The sequence below is a fragment of the Acinonyx jubatus genome, chromosome A3, assembly GCF_027475565.1.
Source record: "Acinonyx jubatus isolate Ajub_Pintada_27869175 chromosome A3, VMU_Ajub_asm_v1.0, whole genome shotgun sequence".
Lineage (NCBI taxonomy): Eukaryota > Metazoa > Chordata > Mammalia > Carnivora > Felidae > Acinonyx > Acinonyx jubatus.
The window spans coordinates 31,267,019-31,289,489 of NC_069388.1; the positions used below are offsets into that span (position 1 = coordinate 31,267,019).

Here is a 22,471-nt window from a genome sequence, read left to right on the forward strand (position 1 = left end):
AGAGGCAGAAGGAGAGAGAGAGAGAGAGAGAGAGAGAGAGAGAGAGAATCTTGAGCAGGCTCCATGCTCAGCACAGAGCCCGACATGGGGCCCAATCCCACCAGCCTGGGATCATGACCCGAGCTGAAATCAAGAATCAGATGCTCAACTGGCTGAGCCACCCAGGTGCCCCTAAAAGAAAACATTTTTAGAAATATTTAAATCGAAACATCATACAACACCCATGTGTTAGCCACCCAGATTTAGCTGATATACTTTCACACACATTTTATTCAAAATTTTATTTAAACATTTTTTGGCAAATACAGCACAGCTACAGTTCTCTCTGCTCTCCCATCTTTAATTTCATTCCCTTTCGCAGAGGTACCCAGTCTCCTGAACTGAGTGTATACGTAACATTAGCAGGCATGCTTTTAAATCTTCCCATGGAAATATGTGCATCATTCGGGACTTTGGCAGGCACAGTGAGTGAGCTACCTGAGGGAGTTGACTAAAAGTTCTATCTGCAAATGTGTAGACTGTGATGAGGACGCTCAGAAAGGGGTGGTGAATCACCTTGGGGAGAGCAGCTGAAGGGAGTCGTCATCATGTCTAGGCTTGGAGGGACTTGTTGGAAGCACCCGCTATAGACTGAGATAGACCTGCCACCATAGGAGCCGCTACCTGACTGCAGCTGTGGCGTTCGGTGAACTAATGCAGCCTGACGAGGAGGCAGTGGGCAGGCAGGGGGGCAGAGTTAATACCCAGCCTCCCTCTCCTCCTCCCCTCAGACTCCTACTGGTGCCTCCAGCGGGATGAACCCAACTGAAGCCACAGGAAAAAGAGCTCCCTAATGAAGTCCACAAAGCCTCCCAGGGCCAGAGCCTGGGGGAGAAGGCTGGAAGGTGGATCCGGCAGCAGAGAATATGTATCCAAAAGAAAACAAAGCATTGGTTGTGTGGTTCACAGATGCGCTTAGAGGGTGTCCGATTTTTATACGCACTTTTGCAACTTAAGTTTTTTCATTCGCCATGATAGGTTTGATAATTTATCCATGCTGAAAAAAACGTAGCTCTAACTCATACGTTCACTTTAATTGCTCTAGAGTATCCCATCATTTCATCATTGCAAGCAGTGCTGTAAAGAACAAGCTTAGGTACAGATGGCCGACCCACACATGCAAAAACCTTGGTTGCACATATACACAAAAGTGTGTTTGTTGAGTTGAGATTATGTACACGTTAACATTGCTAAGTATTGCAAAACTGCCCCCTATTGTAATTATTCCAGTTTTCACTCCCACAGGCCAACTACGAAAGCCCCCATATCTGATCTCCACTCTTAACACAGTTGATTAGACTTGAAAATCTTGCCAACCTAATGGCTCTGAAATCATAGCTCATCGTTATTTTAATTTGCATTTCCCTGTTAAAGAGCACTGTTTACTTTGTTATGACTTATAATCCCCAACAGTGACACTGAAGGCATGACAAAGCAGTTATTACCATGAAGCTCATGTTAGTGCTTCTAGTGTTCACAGTCAGTGGCCATTACAAAATATGCCTTCAGTTGATTGCTCACATCTTATGTTCCTTGGGTTTTTATTTTTGTTTTTTTAAATTTTTTAAAATGTTTACTTATTTTTGAGACAGAGAGAGAGAGACAGAGCACAAGCAGGGTAGGGGCAGAGAGAGAGGGAGACACAGAAACCGAAGCAGGCTCCGGGCTCTGAGCCGTCAGCACAGAGCCTGACGCGGGGCTCGAATCCACGAACTGTGAGATCATGACCTGAGCCGAAGTCAGAAGCTCAGCTGACTAAGCCATCCAGGCGCCCCAACCTTGGGTTTTCTAATATACAGTTCACAAATGCCAGAGCACATGTGGGTGCTTTCATGAACGAAAACACTTGCTAACCTATTTATTCATAAGAAAACAACTCAAAACAATCTTGGTTTCCCATGTTTTCTTGTCACTTTCCAGGGATTGTGTTGAAGTGCAAGTCACTTAGAAAATGAACTCCAAGATTTTGTTTTTTTTCCCATGAGAAAGAGTGGATATTTTTAGAAGAAAGAAAGAGAACATTTGGGAAAAAGGTGCTATGACACCACAGGTGTTGGGAAGTTTGTGTTTAAAATTTTTAAAGCTATAGCATGCATATGTGTGCATGGAATATTCTAGGGACAATATTCTAGAAACAAGAAATGGTTGCCTCTGGGGAGGAGACTGAGAATTTCAGGTTTGGGATGAGAAATAGATTCAGTTTCCATTATGTAACTCTTGGCATTCTTGGAGTGCCTGGCTGGCTAAGTGGGTGGGGCATGCAACTCTTGATCTCAGGGTTATGAGTTTGAGCCCCACGTTGGGTGCAGAGATTACTTAAAAAAAAATAAAATCTTTTTAAAAAAAATGTTTATTTTTTTGGAGAGCACAGCGAAGGAAGGGGCAGAGAGAGGGGGCCAGGTGCCCCCCCCTTTTTAATGTTTATTTATTTTTGAGAGAGAGAGAGAGAGAGAGAGAGAGCAGAGGAGGGGCAGAAAAAGAGGGAGACACAGAATCCAAAACAGGCTCCAGGCTCTGAGCTGTCAGCACAGAGCCCGATTTGGGGCTTGAACTCACAAGCCATGAGATCATGACCTGAGCCAAAGTCGGACACTTAACTGACTGAGCCACCCAGGTGCCCCCCAAAAATAAAATCTTAAAAAAACAATTACAGAACTCTTGGCATTCTTGGCTTTTGTTTTACCACCTCCAAACAAACCAGAGAATATGATCTGATTATCATACAAATTTGTGACTTTTTCATACCAAATAACTTAGTTTTAACTTGCCATCAAATTAATTATTAAATACAGAGCTATGTGAAAGGGAAATTAACTCCCTGAAATGGTAAAACAGAAGTGTCAACACTTTGACATTGTATTTTCACCATCACAGATTTCCTTTTAACAAACAGTCTACATTATGCTTCCAATTTAAAAGTCAATAATGGATGGAGGCCAGTTTAACATCCTGGAAAAGAAGGGCAAACAGCTGTCAGAGTATTGCAAAACTATTTAGAAAACTTTACGCCAGTTTCATGTTTTTATTTCAGGAAAGTGTGACCTTTACTTTTCCATCTATAAAACAGAGAACAACGTGACTGTGCTAGGGTGAAATTTATTTATTTACTTTTTTTATTTAAGGAAAGATTTCGCTGTATATTCCTCTCGTATCTCTGACACACTTACCCAGGTAGACAGCAAGCTGTTTTGTCATCCTGGGTTTCCTCACGTGTGGCTGCTTTATCCTCTGCTGCTGCCTCAAAGCAGCCCCTTTGGGGTGCTTTAGTTCTCTGCCCTGGTGGAGCCCTGGTCCCCAGAGAAGGGACACACACTTTCTGGATGAGTGACACCATTTTCCTCAGGGCAAGGCAACTATCCAGATCAATCAAATCCCTTTTCCCGCAGGTTCAAATAAAGAATTCCTACCATGTGAATATTAAAAAAAAACTTGTTTTGAGCAATCAATACCTGAAAACGTTGTTTTGATTTGGGGGTAAGTTTTATGTTGGTTGATTGGTTTTTTGGGAAGTGATGTAAAAAGTGTTCTTATAATAGTATGATATATAGTAGTTATACTATATACTACTACTTATAATAGTAGTTATACTAGTTGTGATTATTATTTTATACACTGTTTCAGTATACTTATAGACATAATCATATAATCATTTATGGAGTTTAAAATTTGAAAGAAGTTTCATAAACTTCCTCCCCTTCTCCCTATATCACAAGTTCTTTTGGACCTTCAAGGACAATTTTAAAATCATAATCCATGGGGGCGCCTGGGTGGCGCAGTCGGTTAAGCGTCCGACTCCGGCTCAGGTCACAATCTCGCGGTCCGTGAGTTCGAGCCCCGCGTCGGGCTCTGGGCTGATGGCTCAGAGCCTGCAGCCTGCTTCCGATTCTGTGTCTCCTTCTCTCTCTGCCCCTCCCCCCTTCATGTTCTGTCTCTCTCTGTCTCAAAAATAAATAAAAACGTTAAAAAAATTTAAAAAAAAATTAAAAAAAAAATCATAATCCATGTAGAAAAGCCCATTCAGGAGCACCTGACTGGCTCAGTCAATAGGGCATGTGACTCTTGATCTCAGGGTTTTAAATTTGAGTCCCATGCTGGGTGTAGAGATTACTTAAAAATAAAATCTTAAAAAAAGTTTTTTAAATGTTTATTTATTTTTTGAGAGACAGAGAGAGACAGAGACAGGGGAGGGGCACAGGGAGAGGGAGACACAGAATCTGAAGCAGGCTCCAGGCTCTGAGCTGTCAGCACAGAGCCTGACGCGGGGCTCGAACCCACGAATTGTGAGATCATGACCTGAGCTGAAGTTGGATGCCTAACTGACTGAGCCACTCAGGTGCCCCCAAAATAAAATCTTAAATAAAAAAAAAGAAAAGAAAAGTCCATCCATTTATCCATGCTTTCATCTCTTCATTTACTCAACAAGTATACACTGAGTGTACATGGTGTGCTGGGTACAGGTTAGGTGCTGAGAAAAAAAGAAAAAAGAAAAACCCCACTACCTTCCCAATGGAATATCATAGTACATTAGAAGAGATATGACATATAGATCACTAAGTGCAGTAAAGAACAATAGGGGCTGTAAAGTCGGCTATATCCAACATAATGGGTCAGTTAGCTATTGCTGTGTAACTAGTAGCTCCCACATCCTTATGTCATACAGCACTAATTATTTGTTTGCTCATGAGTCTGGCAACTTGTCTGGCTCAGCCTGGGTGACTTGACTCAGCTCCATGTATTTCTCACCTTTCTCCGGGAACCAACGGGTTAGTTCACACACGTTCATTTCGTGCTGATGGCAGAGGCACAGGCAGAAACACACATGGCTTAAGGCCTAGACACAGAACTGACACGCTGTCACTTCTCTCCATATGCTGTTATCCAAAGTAAGTCATATGGCCACACCCAAAGTCGAAGAGTTAGGAAACGGTATGATAGCATTCCTCTCAGTAATGTCTGTTGCCTTTTGTAATCACAGTAGTCAAAACCACTATCCCTGTCACATGGTGATGACTTTGGAGCCCTGTGACCACCAGTGCAGGCTTATGGTTTTGGTACTTAGGGATCTAGATGCACCTCCAAGTTCACAGTTTGATTTCCTCCCTATTACACCTGTAGCAGATGCTGTTGTTGGCCACCCATGCTCCCTCACACTGACTCCGTTAGGGCGCAGGCCCCACTTCCAGCTGCCAGGGCTTTCTCCTGCCAGAGCCCACTTTGTCCACCCGCAAGACAGGCCAGAGTGCCCAGGAATTGTCACTGCCCCTGAGTAGCCCTGGATGCCTGACTGATGGGCAGTGGCAGTGGGACACCCTAAGGTGTATTCTGCTCTGGCTGCCAGAGATCCCCTGCAGACACAGCTCAGGGTTTCCAAGTGCTAGGTCCCTTGGTAATTCACCTTGATCGGCTGCTTCCCTATATTATCTCACCTGTCCTCCCACAGGGATTCCTGAAATGACCTGCCACATAAACCAGTACTCTAAGCCTTTGCCTCAGAGTCAGCCCCTGGGGTTTTTGCATTAAGGATGACCAATGCATTGGGTCATCCCAGGAATTAATGGCCCCAGTCAGCCACTAAATGACCGGATGGCATCAGGTGAGCCACTTTCAAAAGGGAGGTAGCTGGTCAGTCTAAGGTAGGATTTTTTTTTTTCATATAAGATATTAAACAGGCTGACTGGATAATTAATTTTCTTTTTAAGAAATTCCCTTATTTTTCTTGGGGCGCTTGGGTGGCTCACAGTTGGTTGAGTATCCAACTTCGGCTCAGGTCATGATCTCATGGTTTGTGGGCTCAAGCCCCGCATCGGGCTCTGTGCTGACCGCTTGCTCAGAGCCTGGAGCCTGCTTCAGAGTCTGTGTCTCCCTGTTCTCTCTGCCCCTCCCCCACTCACGCTCTGTCTCTCTCAAAAACATTATAAGATATTATAAAAACATTATAACATCTCATAAAAACATTAAAAAAAAGAAATCCTCTTGTTTTTCTTCTGACTATAAGGGGGAAACATGATCATTGTAAAATTTTGAGAAATACACGAAAGTAAACTGCAAATAATTTAATTACCCTAATTCACCATTGGTGATTTTTTAACTATAATTATTGTTAAGGATTTTACTTATTTGTTTGTTTATTTTTATTTTTAATTCAATTTTTTTTTTAGAGAGAGAGAGAGAGCACGTGGGGGGCGGAGGCTGGCTGGGGGGGGGGGGAGGCAGGGAGAGAGAGAGAGAGAGAGAGAGAGAGAGAGAGAGAGAGAAAATCTTAAGCAGGCCCCATGTTGAGCATGGAGCTCAACACAGGACTCAATCCCACAACCGTGGGATCATGACCTGAGCTGAAATCAAGAGTTGGAGGCTCAACTGACAGAGCCACCCAGGCGCCCCTATTTATTTATTTTAAAATGTTCATTCCAGTATAGTTAACATACAGTGTTATATTAGTTTCAGCTGTACAATATAGTGATCCAACATTTCCATATGCCACACAGTGCTCATCGTGGCAAGTGCATTCCTTCGTATTCATTACCTATTTCACCCACCTGCCATTAAGGATTTTAAATTGTGGTTCCTTCCATCCCAACATTGTGTGTTTTGGGTTTATCTTCCCCTGGTTTTATGGATATATAATAACAGACAACACTGTGTAAGTTTAAGGTGTACACCGTAATAATTTGACTTACATATATTGTGAAATAATTACCAAAAAAGTTTAGCTAACATCCATCACTTCACATAGATGCCAAAAAGTTGTTTTTTTTACTCTTGATGAGAATTCTTAGGATTTAGTCTCTCACTGCCTTTCCTACGTATCATATAGCGGCAGTGTTAACGACAGTCATCATGTTGCACATTTCATCCCACTACTTACTTATCTTATAAATAGAAATTTGTACCTTCTGTCCACCTTCCTCCGATTCCCCAACTCCACAATCCCTGCCTCTAGGGACCACAAATCTGGTCTCTTGTTCTATAAGTTTGGGCTTTACTTTGTTTTGCTTTTTGGACTCCACATATAAGTGAGGACATTCTGTGCTTAGACTCTGGCTGTCCTCAGGGACGATGATCCTAAGATTTCTGCAATTGTTCTCTTGCTGTATGTAGACACAGCTTGATGTAAACTGCTTGCACAGCATCAGGAAGAAATGGCTGCTGGTCCCTTAGGTAACAGAAGAGGACACTCTGACTGTAAACAGGGTTTTCTTTGTCAAGGAACAGAAACTACCAACCAGTCTTTTCAAGCTCAGACCAGGAGTTTGGGGGAAACAAAGTAAGTTACAGAATGTAGTAGAGAAAATTAGGACATGAAAGTCTATAGCCTCAGCATGAAGTTTATGTAGGTGATTGGACTATTTTTCTCAAACTGCAAGGAAACAAAAGGCTGGAACAGGACGTATACAGTTAGAAAGACTGACTTTGATCATAAAAAGACCCCGGGGTATGGGCCATCAAGTAGGGCAGAAGCGGGGTCTGGTTGTATCTTTAAGAAGAGCAGAAAACATTTTGAAAAGGTGACATACTTACAGATAGATTGAGACCAGGCAAAAACACCGTAAGAAGACAACCGCAGGAAGTAACAGGAATAATAAGGAAAGCGTTAAATCCATGATGGTAACAGCCCTAGATAAAGACGTGAGTTTGAGCCCTCTCTGGGGGAGGGGATCACACAAAGTCCAAGTGAGGAAGTGGGGAAGGTGAGGTAGGAAGGGAGGAGAGGAAGGCTTTTCAGCATGGCTGCCTATTTTGGGAAACTGAGGCTCCGTTTCACTGGCACCACAGCAGAAGAAATGCCCAGCTCAGCCCAGCCCCAGCTATGGAATCATGAGCACACGAAATGGTTGTTGGTTTAAGCCACTGAATTTTCTTTATGAAGAAATAGGTAACTGATAGAAGGGGGAAGACTGATGGGTTAAGTAGAATGGCCCCCAAAGATGTCCACTTCCTAATCCCTGGAACTATAAATATGTTACATTACATGACAAAAGGGCATTTGCAGATGGAATTAAGGTTAAAGATCTTTTTTTTTTTTTTTTTAACATTTATTCAGTTTTTGAGAGACAGAAAGAGAACATGAGTAGGGAAGGGGCAGAGAGGGAGACACAGAATCAGAAGTAGGCTCCAGGCTCTGAGCTGTCAGCACAGAGCCCGACGTGGGGCTTGAACTCATGAACCATGAGATCATGACCTGAGCTGATGTCGGATGCTTAACCAACTGAGCCACCCAAGTGTCCCAAGGTTAAAGATCTTAAAATAGGAAGATTTTCTTGGATCATCTGGGCGTAACCTAATCACAGAAAGCCTTATAAGCAGAGAACTTTTTCCAGCTGGAGTCAGAGAGACATGGTAGAAGGAAAAGTAGGAGATGTTGAATCTATAAGGAAGACTTGACCTACTTTCCTGGGCTGGGGGTGGGGGTGGGGAGGGGAATGTGGAAAGCGTAAGTAACACAGGAAGTCTCTCAAAGAAGCAGAGACTGGCTCTTGGCTGACAACCAGAAAGGAAACTGAGACCCCCGTTCTACAACCAAGAGAAACTGAACTTGGCCAACAACTTGAATGGGCTTGGAAGCCAACTGATTCCCAGGCTCTCCAGCAGGGAACGAAGCCTCACCAGCACCATGACTGCAGCTTTGTGAGCCTTTAAGCAGGGGACCCAGCTGAACTATGCCTGGACTTCTGACCTACAGAACTGTAAGATAAGAGATGGGTGTTGTTTTAAGCCTCTGTGTGGTAATTCATTACAGTAGCAATAGAAAACCTACACCCGATGTGTAAACTGACCACTGCAAGGCAATTTGAGCCACATGGACCTCAAGGAGTGTGCCCCAGGCCACGGGCAGAGACAGCAACAGCCAGCTGTGAAAGACAGTGGAGAAGGCTTCCCGGAGAAGGAGGAGTTTCAGCAGGGCTTTGAAGGAACACTGTGTTAGGTCAGGCTCCTCCCAGAAGCTTGCCCTGAAACAAGGATTTTAGGGCAGGTACTTGTTTTAGGTGATAATCCCGGGAAATACCAGCAGAGGTATGAGAAAGTGAGACAGGGAAAGGAAAGAAGTCAATAAAAATGAGTTTTCAAGCAAGTGAATAGTTGTGGGCAAAGAGGGTTCTGTCCTTCAAGGAGGTACAGGGAAACTGTGTAGACTATGCCTGAGAACAGCTGTATTCGAGGGACAATAGGACGAGATGATCAACTCCTATGGTCATTGACTGAGAGTTTTTTCTGGGAGCACAGATTAGCTGGCACTTCTGGCCCATCACGTGTGCGTGCAGAGCACCCACCAGCAACTGCTGAAAGCACTCAGGTGGAAAGTTGCAGGTGCTGGCAGTTGGCAGTCTGGGTGCTATGAACTGAACTGGTAGGGGCCCAGGCGTACGGGTGGAAAACCTACAATATCTGCTGCAAGGGGTGAGGTTACCAGGCACAGACCAGAGAAGGAGTTCCAGACAGAGGGGGATGGGTACGCACATAGAGGCATGAAAAATACGCAAAAGAGTGGTGTAAAGTGATTAGAGGAGTTTGGTCTGGATTCAGATGAGCAGGGCTGAATTCTGGTTCCGTCTCCTCACTCACTGTGCCTCCTTGGGCAAGTGACTTCACTGCCCTTTGTGATGTTTATACAATGGGAATTATGTATAGTACCTATCTTACTGGGTTGTCATGAGGACTAAATTAGATAATGTTTTAAAAGTGTATCGTAGACCCTTACCTAACACCATACACAAAAATTAACTCAAAATGCATCAAAGATCTAAATGTAGGAGCTAAAATGATAAAACCCTTCAAAGAAAACATAAGACAAAAACTTCATGATATTGGATTTGGCAATGATTTTTTGGATAGGACACCAAAGACACAGGCAGCAAAAACAAAAATGATAAATTTGACTCCATAAAAATTAAAAGCTTTTGTGCATCAAAGAATGTACCAACAAAGTGAAAAGGCAACCTATAGAAAAGGAGAAAATATTTGCAAATCATCTGATAGATTAATATCTAGAATATATAAAGAGCTCCTATAATTCAACAACAAAAAAAACAAACAGCCTAAATAAAAATGAACAAAGGGCTTGAGTAGACGTTTCTTGAAGAAACGTGAATGACCAATAAGCACTTAAAAAGATGTTCATTGGGGCCCCTGGTTGGGTCAGTCGGTTAAGCATCCAACTCTTGATTTTGGCTCAGGTCATCATCGCACAGTTTGTGGGTTCGAGCCCTGTGTTGGGCTCTCCTCTGACAGTGCAGGGCCTGCTTGGGATTCTGTCTCTCCCTCTCTCTCTGCCCCTCCCTTGCTAGCTCTTTCTCTCTCCCAAAACAAATAAATAAATAAATAAAAAAAACAACCTGCCCTTCATCTAATCATTAGTGAAATGCATATCAAAACCACCATGAGATACCACCTCATACCCATTTATTGTGGCTACTATAAAAAACAAAAACCACCATCACCACCAAAAACAACAAAACACCCCAGAAAATAGCAAGGTATGGAAAGGGCATGATGGAATTGGAATCCTTATACGCTGTTGATGGGAATGTAAAATGGTACAGCCACTGTGGAAAATAGTATAGCAGTTCCTGAAAAAATTAGACATAGACTTGCCATATAATCCAGCAATTCCACTTCTGGTATATACCCCAAAGAATTGAAAGCAGGATCTGAAAGAGATATATGTATACCTATATTCATAACAGTATTATTCACAATAGCCAAAAGGTAGAAGCAACTCAAATGTCCATTGACAGATGAATGGATAAATAAATTGTGATATATACATACAAATGAATATTATTCAGCCTTAAAAAGGAAGGAAATCCTGACACCTTCTACGATATGAATGTGTCTTGAGGACATCATGCAAAATGAAATAAGCTAGTCAAGAAAGACAAATACTGGGGGTCCTGGGTGGCTCAGTCGGTTAAGCGTCTGACTCTTGATTTTGGATTAGGTCATGATCTCATGGTCGCGAGACTGAGCCCCATGTCCGGCTCCACGCTGATCATGGAGACTGCTTGGGATTCTCCCTCTTCTCTCTCTCTGCTCTTCCCCCACTTGTGTGTGCATGCCCACTCTCAAAATAAATAAACGTTAAAAAGAAAAGACAAACACTGTATGATTCCACTTAATATGAGTTATCTAGAGCAGTCAAAATCATAGAGAAAGAAAGTAGAATGGTGGTTGCCAGGAGATGAGGGAAAGGGTAATGGGGACTTATTATATAATAGCACATAGTTTCAGTTTTGCAAGATGAACAAAGCTGTGGAGATTCATGGCGGTGATGGCTGCACAATGACATGAATATACTTGATAGCACTGAGCTGTACATTTAAAAATTCTTAAGATGGTACCTTTTATGTTATGTATATTTTACTGCAACTTAAAAAGTGGAAAGAAAAAATAATTTTAAAAAAAGGAGGTTTGTTGCCTGGTCAGCCCTCAATAATGATAAACGCTAGATTTGTCGTGCTGAGTGAGGGTGAATGTTGATTAGCTGGCTGTGCTCAAGGATAGAGTACCTGGGGAAAATGGGTCCAGTGTGGGCATGAGGCCCAAAAGGTGGGTGGCAGGTATGAGTTACCTCTGTAGTCTGTGTTTAAAAATGTGGCCTTGGGGAGCCTGGGTGGCTCAGTCGGTTGGGAGGCTGACCTCGGCTCAGGTCATGATCTCGCGGTCCGTGAGTTCGAGCCCCGCGTCGGGCTCTGTGCTGACAGCTCAGAGCCTGGAGCCTGTTTCAGATTCTGTGTCTCCCTCTCTCTGACCCTCCCCTGTTCATGCTTTGTCTCTCTCTGTCTCAAAAATAAATAAACGTTAAAAAAAAATTTAAAAAAAATGTGGCCTTTCTTTTGAATAGGGACTTCTGAATCTAGGGGCCCATGGTTCCTAAGGAGTCTACGGGTAAGATTCAGAAGGTCCATAAACTTGGATAGGAAAAAAAGTTACTTCTATTTTCACAAACTTTGAACTAAAATTGTCCTTTTCTTTTAATGATGAATATGGGAAACAAATCACAGTGCCATTGGCAGGAATTATGATTTTATCCCTAGTAAAATACACAGAGATTTCCAGATTGCAAACTCATCACTACTCCAAAACGTTGGTTTCCAGATCTGCAATTAGATTGTGATATTTCATGCATTAATAAAGAAGCATATATAACAAACATATTTATTTTTAAATATTTTGGTAAGTGCATTTCAGTATAATTGGTTTCCTTTGTACCCTTATGTATTCTGTTTTATGAATTTCAAAACATTTTTCTTCTTCTTCTTCTTTTTTTTTTTTTAAGTTTATTTATTTTGAGAGAGTGAGCAAGCAGGGAGGGGCAAAGAGAGAGGGAGGGAGAGAGAATCCTAAGCAGGGTCCAGGCTGTCAGAGTGGCACCCAATGTGAGGCTTAATCTTACGAACTGTGAGATCATGACCCAAGTGGAAATCAAGAGTTGGATGCTTAACTGACAAGCCACCCAGATGCCCCTCAGAACGTTATTCTAAGAAGGAGGTCCCCACGCTTCACCAGGCCTGCCGTGAGTCCATGCAAAAATAAAAAAGAAAGGGTAAAAAGTATAATCTGACATGTATTTAGTTGCAGTTATAGCTGGCTTTATTGAACATGGCTGTGTTCAAAGGGTCATGATCTGACTTGTGGCATTATACTAAGTTATCTGATAATAAATTCGTACAAGTAAAAGTTCCGACCAGATTTGCATGCCCGAGTGATAAATGCACATCAAGAGTTCTCGGTCCTTCTTCCCCATCAACAGCTGTGGCTAACCCTGGCACTGAGCCTCATTGAGTCAGAGCCAGGTTTCCTTGGGAACAGATACGCTATCTGTTGGGGAATGCATGTGTGGGTGGAAAAAATGCCGCAGGTTTTCTGAGAGCACTCTCTTACCCTCAACAGTTGCCCTTCTCTCCTCTTTGATAAACACTGTAAAAACACAAAAATTGACACCCAATACTCTAGATCTAGGAGCTGAAGAGAAGGTGGTCACCATGGGCTCTTTCTGGAAAAGTAGAATTTGAGCACACATAATCAAATAAGTAATTATGTTCTTGGTGAATATAGGGATGAATATAAATTTCAGTTAGATTAGAAATGGAGGGATTTCAGGGCAAGTTTATGAGACAGAAATGCCTAGCTGTTCTTGAAATTCTTTTCCTCTTCTTCCTTGGACCTACAGACCACTTTTCCCGGCCTCCTTTGCAGTAGAGCAGAGCCACGGGACTGTGCTCTGGTTAATGGAAGGTTAGTGGATGTGAAGTGCATTGCTTCCAGGCGAGGCTCTTGAAACCGTCCCACAGGCAGACATCCTCCAGGCTTTTACCCCTTTTGCCACAATTTTGGTGGTCCGTGTATAATCACAGGGTCTTTGTAAGTGGAAGGACAATGGAGGCCATAGCATATCCCAGTTAAGGATGTATCTTTCCCATTAGCACTGGGAGAGGCCTGGTCTTGCCTAGATCATGGGCTTAATCTTGAATGAATCACTGTGGCCTGGCAGATGGATGACTCGGTCATGATCCCACCCATGGGGTGAGAAATTGGCCCAGTAGGCCTCATCAAAGCAGATGGGGTGCATTAGTTTCTCATTGCTGCTATAACAATTTATCACAAACCTAGTGCCTTGAAATAACATAAATTTATTACCTTATGGTTCTGGAAGTCAGATGTCTAAAATGGGAATCCGTGGGCTAAAATCAGGGTGCTGGCCAGCCTGATTTCCTTTCTAAGGCTTTAGAGGAGAATCCATTTCCTTGCCTTTTCCACCTTACAGAGACCTCTTGCACGTCATGGCTTGTGCCTAATTTCTCCACTTTCAAAGCCAATAGCATCCATGTTATGCTCTCATCTTTCTGGTTCAAGTTCTATCTTCCTCTTCCACTTATAAGGACCCTTGTGATTTAGGAAAAAAAAAAAAGAGGGGTGCCTGGGTGGCTCAGTCAGTGACTTGATTTCAGCTCAGTTCATGATCTCACAGTTCATGAGATCGATCCCCATGTTGGGCTCTGCGCTGACAGTATGAATCCTGCTTGGAATTCTCTCTCTTATTCTCTCTCTGCCCCTCCTCTGCTCGCTCTCTCTCTCTCTCTCTCTCTCAAAATAAATAAATAAACATTAAAAAAAAAAAGGACCCTTGTTATTACATTGGGCTCACTGGATAATCCAGGGTCATCTTCCACGTTGAAGTCAGTTGATCAGTGATCTTAATTCTTTCTACAACCTTAATTCCCCTTTGCCACATAATCTAATGTATTTATGGGTTCCAGGGATTATGACATGGATATCTCTGGGGTCCATTACTCTGCATACCACGTAGAATGAACACAATCACAATGAGATGAAAAGAAAGGTGACTCCCCAAAGGAAGGAATCCTGGGAAGACAGGAAGCATATGTTCTCTCTCATAATTTAAGATTTAAAGGGGTGTGGGCACCCATCTTGGTGCACTTCACTTGTACCTTTTTAAAATTATATGTATATATACATATATATATATATATATATATTTTTTTTTTTTTGAGAGAGAGAGAGAGAGAGAGACAGGCTGCAAGTAGGGGAGGGGCAGAGAGAGAGGGAGACACAGAATCTGAAGCAGGCTCCAGGCTCTGGGTTGTCAATACAGGGCTCGACATAGGGCTTGAACTCACGAACCATAAGATCATGACCTGAGCAGAAGTCGGTTGCTTAGCTGACTGAGCCACCCAGGTGCCCCTTGTACCTTTATTAAACATTTGTAGCAAATGTTTGTGATGTCCTATGTCACATCTTCTCAACTCACCTGATTTTAGCACACTTTTGATAGTTAGTTTGAATGCTTTGCCAGCATCCTTTATAAAGTTTCCATAGAAACAGCTCTCTGCTTTCTCTAAGACAGTGGAAGATCACTCAGGCAAATTCAGCTAAGTAGAAAGTGCAAGAGAGTTAATACTCAGGGAGGGAGCAATGTTCATCTAATGGCAGATGGAATCAAGGGTTAACTGCCACAGCCTCCATCCTCTGGTGGAACACTTCTGACGTGCTTTGTTCATGGTTCTTCAGAAGATTCCAGTGGTTGGGGCGCCTGGGTAGCTCAGTTGGTTAAACATCGGATTTGATCTTGATTTCGGCTCAGGTCATGTTCTTGTGGTCATGGGATCCAGTCCTGCATTGGGCTCTGAGCTGAACGTGGAGTCTGCTTAAGATTCTCTCTCTTCCTCTCTCTCTCCCTCTGCCCATCTCTCCTGCTCATGCTCTCTCTCGCTCTCAAAATAAGTAAATAAACATTTTAAAAAAGGAGAAGAAGATCCCAGTCCAGTGGTATTGAGCCTCGGTTGCCCACAGCGGTAACCAGCTCCTTAACACACTCTGTGTGTTGGCTTTCCCCCCTTCCCTGTCTCGTTCTCCCCACCCCTCACTCCTGCTTCCTCGGATCATCTCCCAAACAAGACTACCTGAACGCACAGCCTTCTCTCAGATTGCGCTTTTTTGGAGGAACCCGGCTAAAACAGCACCCACCACTGATGTTTTACGGAGGAGAGTCAGGGATGCAGGGCCCTGCAGGGTAGAACCCTGCCAGTACAATCCAGTGCAGCTTGTTGACAGGCATCTGTTAGGACTGGCTGATATCTAGTTGGTTGGCAGGTGCCCATGTCAGACAGGCCATCTCCCACTTACGAGATCTGTCAGCACCACAACATAAATCACCGGGCCTGACATGTCCTTCTTGGCTGGTTATGAGGTTCTAGTTCAAGACTTGTGAGTAGGGAATAGAAATATCTTACGACACAGTCCTATCGGGCCATGTGCTGGAAAGGTCGGTGTTCCATAAATGAGGAGAAAAGGTTATCTGAGGTGTTTTTTTTTTTTTTTTCCCTTTAGTTCAGGCTGAGGTCAGGGTTGTTTATTTGAATTCTGGCAATAACCCTGGGAATTTACTTAGGTGCCAAGGGAAACATGAGGACAGCGGACTCCAGAAAGAGGGTGCACCAAGACACATGAGATAGCAGGCATGAGCCCAGAGGAAGACACCAGGGCCTTGGCCTAGACACAACAGATGCCTGGTGACTTTCGAGGGGGGGTCACACATTCTTTGTTGGCTAATGCAGACATCCTTTAACCTACGTACCAGAGGGAGGTGAGGTAGAAGGTGGAGACGTAGATTTTCAGAAGACTTTTCTCATCTCACCCCCTGTCCCCTGAGATGCCGCATGCGGCCATTCTCTTATGAAAACTTGTCCCTCCCCCAGGTGCTGGCAGAGTTGAGAATAGGGTCCTAGCACACTTAGCACCGCTGGCAGCCTCCTTCCGGTTTCAGGGAAGCTGACTCTGAGATAAAGAGCTGCATGGAGGAAGTCCAGTGAGGAGTGCTTTTGGGGGGACATAAGACCTTTGAGGGAGAAAGGGAGGAAGGTTCGGGCAGCTTGGGAAGTTGGGCTGTGATGCTGTCACTCTACAGGCCTCAAGCAAATCCACTCAGAGCTCTGGAGCTGGGTGGGCCTTCAGAGTTGTTTTGACTTGAGACAACCAGTCTTTGCACTCAGGCTACCCCCAGGAAGGTCATGCAGTCTTGGTCAAGGCAGCCACCAGGGCCCAACCTTCCTGGCAACTGAGGGGGTGAATATCTTGGTCCTGAAGTGGGGATCTTGACAAGACGCCAGAGCATCCGTTACAATTACCGTGTGCTACTGCCCCCGGGCCTCACAAAGGCCCCCACACCCCACCCCCATCTTCAGTGACCTTCATTCAGCCTTCCCTGGAAACAGAAAGAGCCACTTTTACCTTGAAGATGCTTTGGGTTTAAGGAGAAAGTGTTTTTCCTTCCCCCTTGAATTCCAGGTTAATCCCTTCCATGGTAGGATTTCCTGTGTCACTAGTCCTCATTCCTTTGTTTTGCTCTCCTCCTTTTAACCGACCCATCTTTCCTGTTAGTGTTCTGGGAATGGTTTACCTGTGGAGGCAGAAACACCATGGAGTGGACCAGTATACAACTGCGGTGTCATTTGAGTGTTGGAGTTGAACATTTTCGTGCAGGCTGTGAACTGCATAACGGTGTGGCTATCATCATACTTTAGCGTCTCCACCAGAGCACGAAAAATACTTACTGAATTGCACTGCCGTGACTAAGCATGGGGGGAATGAAGTCACCGAAGTAGGGCTGTTGGGGAGTCCTGGAGAAAGGGGTGGGTGAGGCTCAGAGATCACAGCAAGGTGGTCCCTGAGCTCACTCAGACTCTGGGCTGGGTTTTCAGCTACCACCTGGAATAATTCAACATGTGACCTTTATTTACTCAATGAATATATACAGTAGGTCAGCTTGTCATTCCACTCAGTAAACAGCAAATGCCTTCTATGCATTTGGAACCACCTGGGACTGGGAGAATCAAAGATAAAGGAAGGAGACCGGGGGCTCACCCTGAGGAATTTGCAGCCGAAAAAGGAAGGTAGCTGATGTAACAGGTAGGAGAACCATGCAATAAACCAGGTGAGAATTCAATATTCAAGAATCTGAATTCTCCATAAAACCCAAGGAAGATTTATAGTCAACAAACCTTTGTTTCTCTCTTTACAGTTTCTTAATCTGTACCTCAAAGCCTTGCTGTTAATAATTCTTTCTTTCTTAATGAAATGGTAGCCCAGTTGCCTTCCACCCCCCCCCCTTTATTTGTAGCATTATTTAGAAATAAGCGGGAAACAATGAGAGAGAGAGAGAGAGAGAGAGAGAGAGAGAGAGAAGGTCTAATATAATAGCATACTGACCTGCAAATTAACAAAAGTTCTTTCTTCAAGCTCCAGGACTTTTCCCATAATACAAAACCTTTCATTGTTATATGCATGGTGCTTTTATATTCACAGCAATACAGTCGCTGGCCTGAGTCTCTGGTGGATTTTCCTGCTGAGTGAGAAACTTTATGCTGCAATAACCCGAAACCAAGTCTAGCTTTCCCTGGGGAGCCAAGAGAATGAACTCCAGGAATGCCACACCACTGATATTTCCATTGCTTCAATCTGGAAACTTCATCACTGGAGATGATGGAAGGAAGATTCTAGCCCAAGCTGCACCTTCTACTGTGAAAGTAGCATGGACCCTTCCTTTAATGATTAATAGCTTTACTAAGCCAGACCAAACTGCAAAGGATAAAAAGCATCTGTCTGTAATCAGGGGGACTTAAAGGCACCGAGGCCAATTTTTATTCAACCTGCCTCCAGTGGAACCGTGTCAGCCTCCACTCTCTGGTTGTCAGGGAGAGGAAGTTTCTGCCATCAGATATTTTCCCAGAAGAGAACTGGTTGAGTGCATTAGGAAACCCATAGTGATAACATTAATGTAAAGCTTTTTATCATTAAGCTATAGAAAAGAAAAGGTATAAAAGGACATTTAATATGGCAAAGTGAATTACAGTCCATGTAGCAAATATATTACAGTTGGTTTAAGAATGAAAGGAGTCAAGATACTTACGGCACTTAGTGCCAGCTCAAAGGAAATATTATTGTGTGTTAGCTTTTTAAATTTTTTTAATTTTAAGTGTTTATTTATTTTGGAGAGAGACAAAGTGCAAGCATGGGAGGGGCAGAGAGAGAGGGAGACACAGAATCCGAAGCAGGCTCCAGGCTCTGAGCTGTCAGCACAGAGCCCGACATGGGGCTCGAACTCATGAACCGTGAGATCTTGATCTGAGCCGAAGTCAGATGCTCAACCAACTGAGCCACCCAGGCACCCCTCCTGTTAGTTATTCTTATCCCTGGTGTACCCTTCTGTATTAATTTCCGATGGCTGCTGTGACAAATTGCCACAAGCTTGGTGGCTACGACCAACACAGATTTATCATCTTATGGCTCTGCAGGTCAGGAAAGATAACGTGGGGCATATTGAAATGTTAAGAGTTAGAGCAAAAATGGATTCGAATTGAGCCGTGCCAAACCAGAAGTTCGTAGAAGTGTTCTACTGATAGGAACTGAGAGTCTTTTACAAAGCCAAGGTGGAAGCAAGCAAGAACATCATTTGATTGGCTGTGACTTCAGCATTTGACTTATTTGAGAGAGCCTAGCTGACTGCAATTGGTTTCAATTCTCTAACCTTGAGGCATGTACAGGTTTAGCTTTTGGCTTGTTTACAGCAGACTGCTGAGGTATTAGGACCACCCAGCAAAAGGCCTCCTTGTTTAATTCATTTAAAAGAAGTTTACCATGGATCGGCAAGGCTGTGTTCCTTCTGCAGGCTCCAGGGGAGATTCTGTTTCCTCACCTTTTCCAGATGCTGGAGCCGCCTGCATTCTTTGGCTCCTGGCCCCACTGCTTCCAAAGCCACATTTTCTGTTTTGATTCTGACCCTCCTGCCTCCCTCTTACAAGGAGGGAGGATATTGAAACCAGCTGGATAATCCAGGATAACCTTTCTATTTCAAGATCCTTCATTTAATCACATCCGCCAAGTCCCTTTTTTTCCCATGTAAGGTCGTATATTGACAGGTTCTGTGGATTACGATGTGGACCTCTTTGGAGAGGTAATTATCTGGTTCACCACACTTCTTGCAACTACCCCACCCTATTCTTGCTGTAATAGTAGAGCTTCTATAGGCTGAAGGGCCACTATGTGCAGGCCCTGTGAGGCGGGTTTTAGAGATAGTGGAAATGCAGCTGGGTGTGGCATATACAGTCTGGGTTCTGGCTATCTCCCCTTGTGCTTTACCATTTCTGGGCCCAGGGTTAGATTTTCAACTGCCACACTTACAGTTATTTGCCTGAGGGTTTTCTCTAGCTGTCAGAGTCTGTTCTACTCATATGGGGGAAGGGGTAGGGAAGGGAAACAACCAGAAGGGCCAAGGAATCAATGCTCTCCCTGCTCCCAAGCAGCCCTCCATCAATTGCTGATAAAGAACCAACTTCCCTTACCCTGTGGTTGGGAAAATTCTTAGGGGCCTCAAGGTCTGTTTCCAGGGAATCCAAACCAGGACCCTGGAGAAATTTAAGTAACTTGTCCAATGTCTCATGGCTAGTAAGTGACAGGGGTTGGATTCGAACCCAGATCTGCTGCAAAACTCATGCCCCCAATTATTTCTCTCAGCTGGCTTGTTGCTCATTATACCTGAGGAAGATGGTTGACTCGGGATATAATCAAGCTAGAAGGTGCCTCCTTTCAGCTTTCTCATTTGGAAGAAGAGAGGATCCCCAGAGGGTGGGTAGAGACTGCAATTCAGCCATCTGAGATCCGGAAAGGTTGGGTGTTATGAATCTCAGTCTGCAGCAACCTACTGAACTCTGAGCACACTTGGGTACCACACACAGAATCACAGAGATGCAGGACATAGTGACAAGGAACTGGGCTTACCACAACATGAACGCACCCACATTTTATCAGTACTCACGTGTGCCTAGGATAGTACACATGAGGACAGGGACCGTGTCACTAGCTGGAAGGGAAAACTTTTTTTTTTTTAACGTTTATTTATTTCTGAGAGACAGAGACAGAGAATGAGCACAGGGGTGGGGGGGGGGCAGAGAAAGAGGGAGACACAGAATCTGAAGCAGGCTCCAGGCTCTGACCTGTCAGCACAGAACACAACGTGGGACTCGAACTCACGAACCTCGAGATCATGACCTGAGCTGAAGTTGGACGCTTAACTGACTGAGCCACCCAGTGACCCCTGGAAGGGACAACTTTCTTAAATGCGGCTCTACTAAGGACACCAGACTGGCTCAGTTGGTAGAGCATCTGACTCTTGATCTCAGGGCCGTGAGTTTGAGCCCCACGTTGGGCATAGACAGGAGTTAAAAAAAAATGTGGTTCTACTAGAATGTAGCTTTCCTGTAATATTGGTTTCAGACCATAAGCTGTCTGCACTGTTGAAGAACGAAATGCAGTGAGTGGGCTCTCTCTCTCTTTTTTTAACCTTTAGGGCTGATTCTGAGTTAACTTTAAATCTGATTTCACCAGGACAAACACTGGTGTGGGAGGCCAAGACTGATTTAGCTGAAGTCTTTCTACTCCTAAGAGCTGTGCCTTCAGAAAAAGCCCTTGCCTGTGGGTTTTATGTGCTTTTTTTTCCCTGTATACAAAAATGGCAGTCTCTGGAGAAGAACACTCCAAAAAACAAAGGGCTATATTAACATTCAGAATGTATGAAAAAAGTCATATTCAAGAATGAGATCTTGGCCATTTGTGACAACGTGGATGGTATTACGCTAAGTAAAATAAGTCATACAGAGAAAAGACAAACGTAGAATTGCACTTCTATGCAGAATCTAAAAAACAAAACAGGGACGTCTGGGTGGCTCAGTTGGTTGAGCATCAGGCTTCGGCTCAGGTCTTGATCTCACAGTTTGTGAGTTCAAGCCCCGCATTAGGTTACTGCTGTCAGCACAGAGGCTGCTTCGGATCCTCTGTCCCCACTCCCCCACACTCCCCACCCCCCTCCATCCCTTCCCCACTGGTGCTGTCTCAAAAATAAATAAACATTTAAAAAATTTTTTAAGTTAAAAAAAATCAAGCGAATAAACAAACACAAAGCAGAAACAGACCCATAAACACAGAACAAATGGGTGGTTGCAAGAAAGGAGGGGGTAGAGGGCATGGGTAAACTAGGTAAAGTGTGGGAGGTATAGACTCCAGCTACAGAAGGAATAAATCATTATACAGCATAGGGAATATAGTCAATGATATTAAAATAGTGTTGTGTGGTGACAGATGGTTGAAAAAAAAAGGCTCATATTCAGAATATTGCAAGGCTGCCAATTCACAGAAGAGATACCTGGCACATCCCCGCTCAGTGTTGCATGCCACTTGGTTCTATTCCTGGTTTTGTCACCAACTTGTGGTGTAAAACCTTCGGGGATCTACTTAACCTCTCTATCAGTTACCTGATCAGTGAAAAGAAGATGATATTACAGTTGTTGGCTGCATCCTTGCTGGAAAGCCTGCAGTTCGTGCTGGTACATTCTTGGTGGATTAATCCACCTCTACAGCTGCACTGTCTCAGGAAGACTAAAAAATAGGAAAGTTTAAGAAATTGACTCTTTCTGTCCTTGGCAACCTATTACCTCTGAATTCTGGTTTTCTCTTCTATTATGGACCCATGGTTCTTGAGTCTGCCATAACAACTTTATATTGTATATCATGTCTTGTAATATATATAGTAATAAATGTTAGTTATATACCATGTGTGGATGCACACCATTTATTACAAGATTGTAATACAGATTTTATTCAGAGTATAGTTGAATCAATTTATTATTAACGATTTGGCAATATCATTACTATTTGGTGACAACCAACAGACATTAAGTCAATGCTACATTACCCGACCAAACTCTTCTTGACTTCTTTTTTTATTTTTGGGGCACCTGAGTGGCTCAGTTGGTTAAGTATCTGACTTCAGCTCAGGTCATGATCTCACAGTTCGGGAGTTAGAGCCCTGCGTCGAGCTCTGTGCTGACAACTTAGAGCCTGGAACCTGCTTTGGATTCTGTGT

At 43.7% G+C, this 22,471-nt stretch overlaps 1 long non-coding RNA gene across 1 annotated transcript; it reads right to left on the reverse strand.

The window, feature by feature from the left end:
• Positions 1-8,412: 8,412 nt before the first annotated feature.
• LOC113602588 (uncharacterized) lies at positions 8,413-18,323 on the reverse strand. The gene is made up of 3 exons (XR_003424075.2): positions 17,764-18,323; positions 16,786-16,954; positions 8,413-10,685 (listed from the first exon to the last, which is right to left on the reverse strand). It is a non-coding gene; the product is annotated as an uncharacterized LOC113602588 (long non-coding RNA).
• Positions 18,324-22,471: the final 4,148 nt, after the last annotated feature.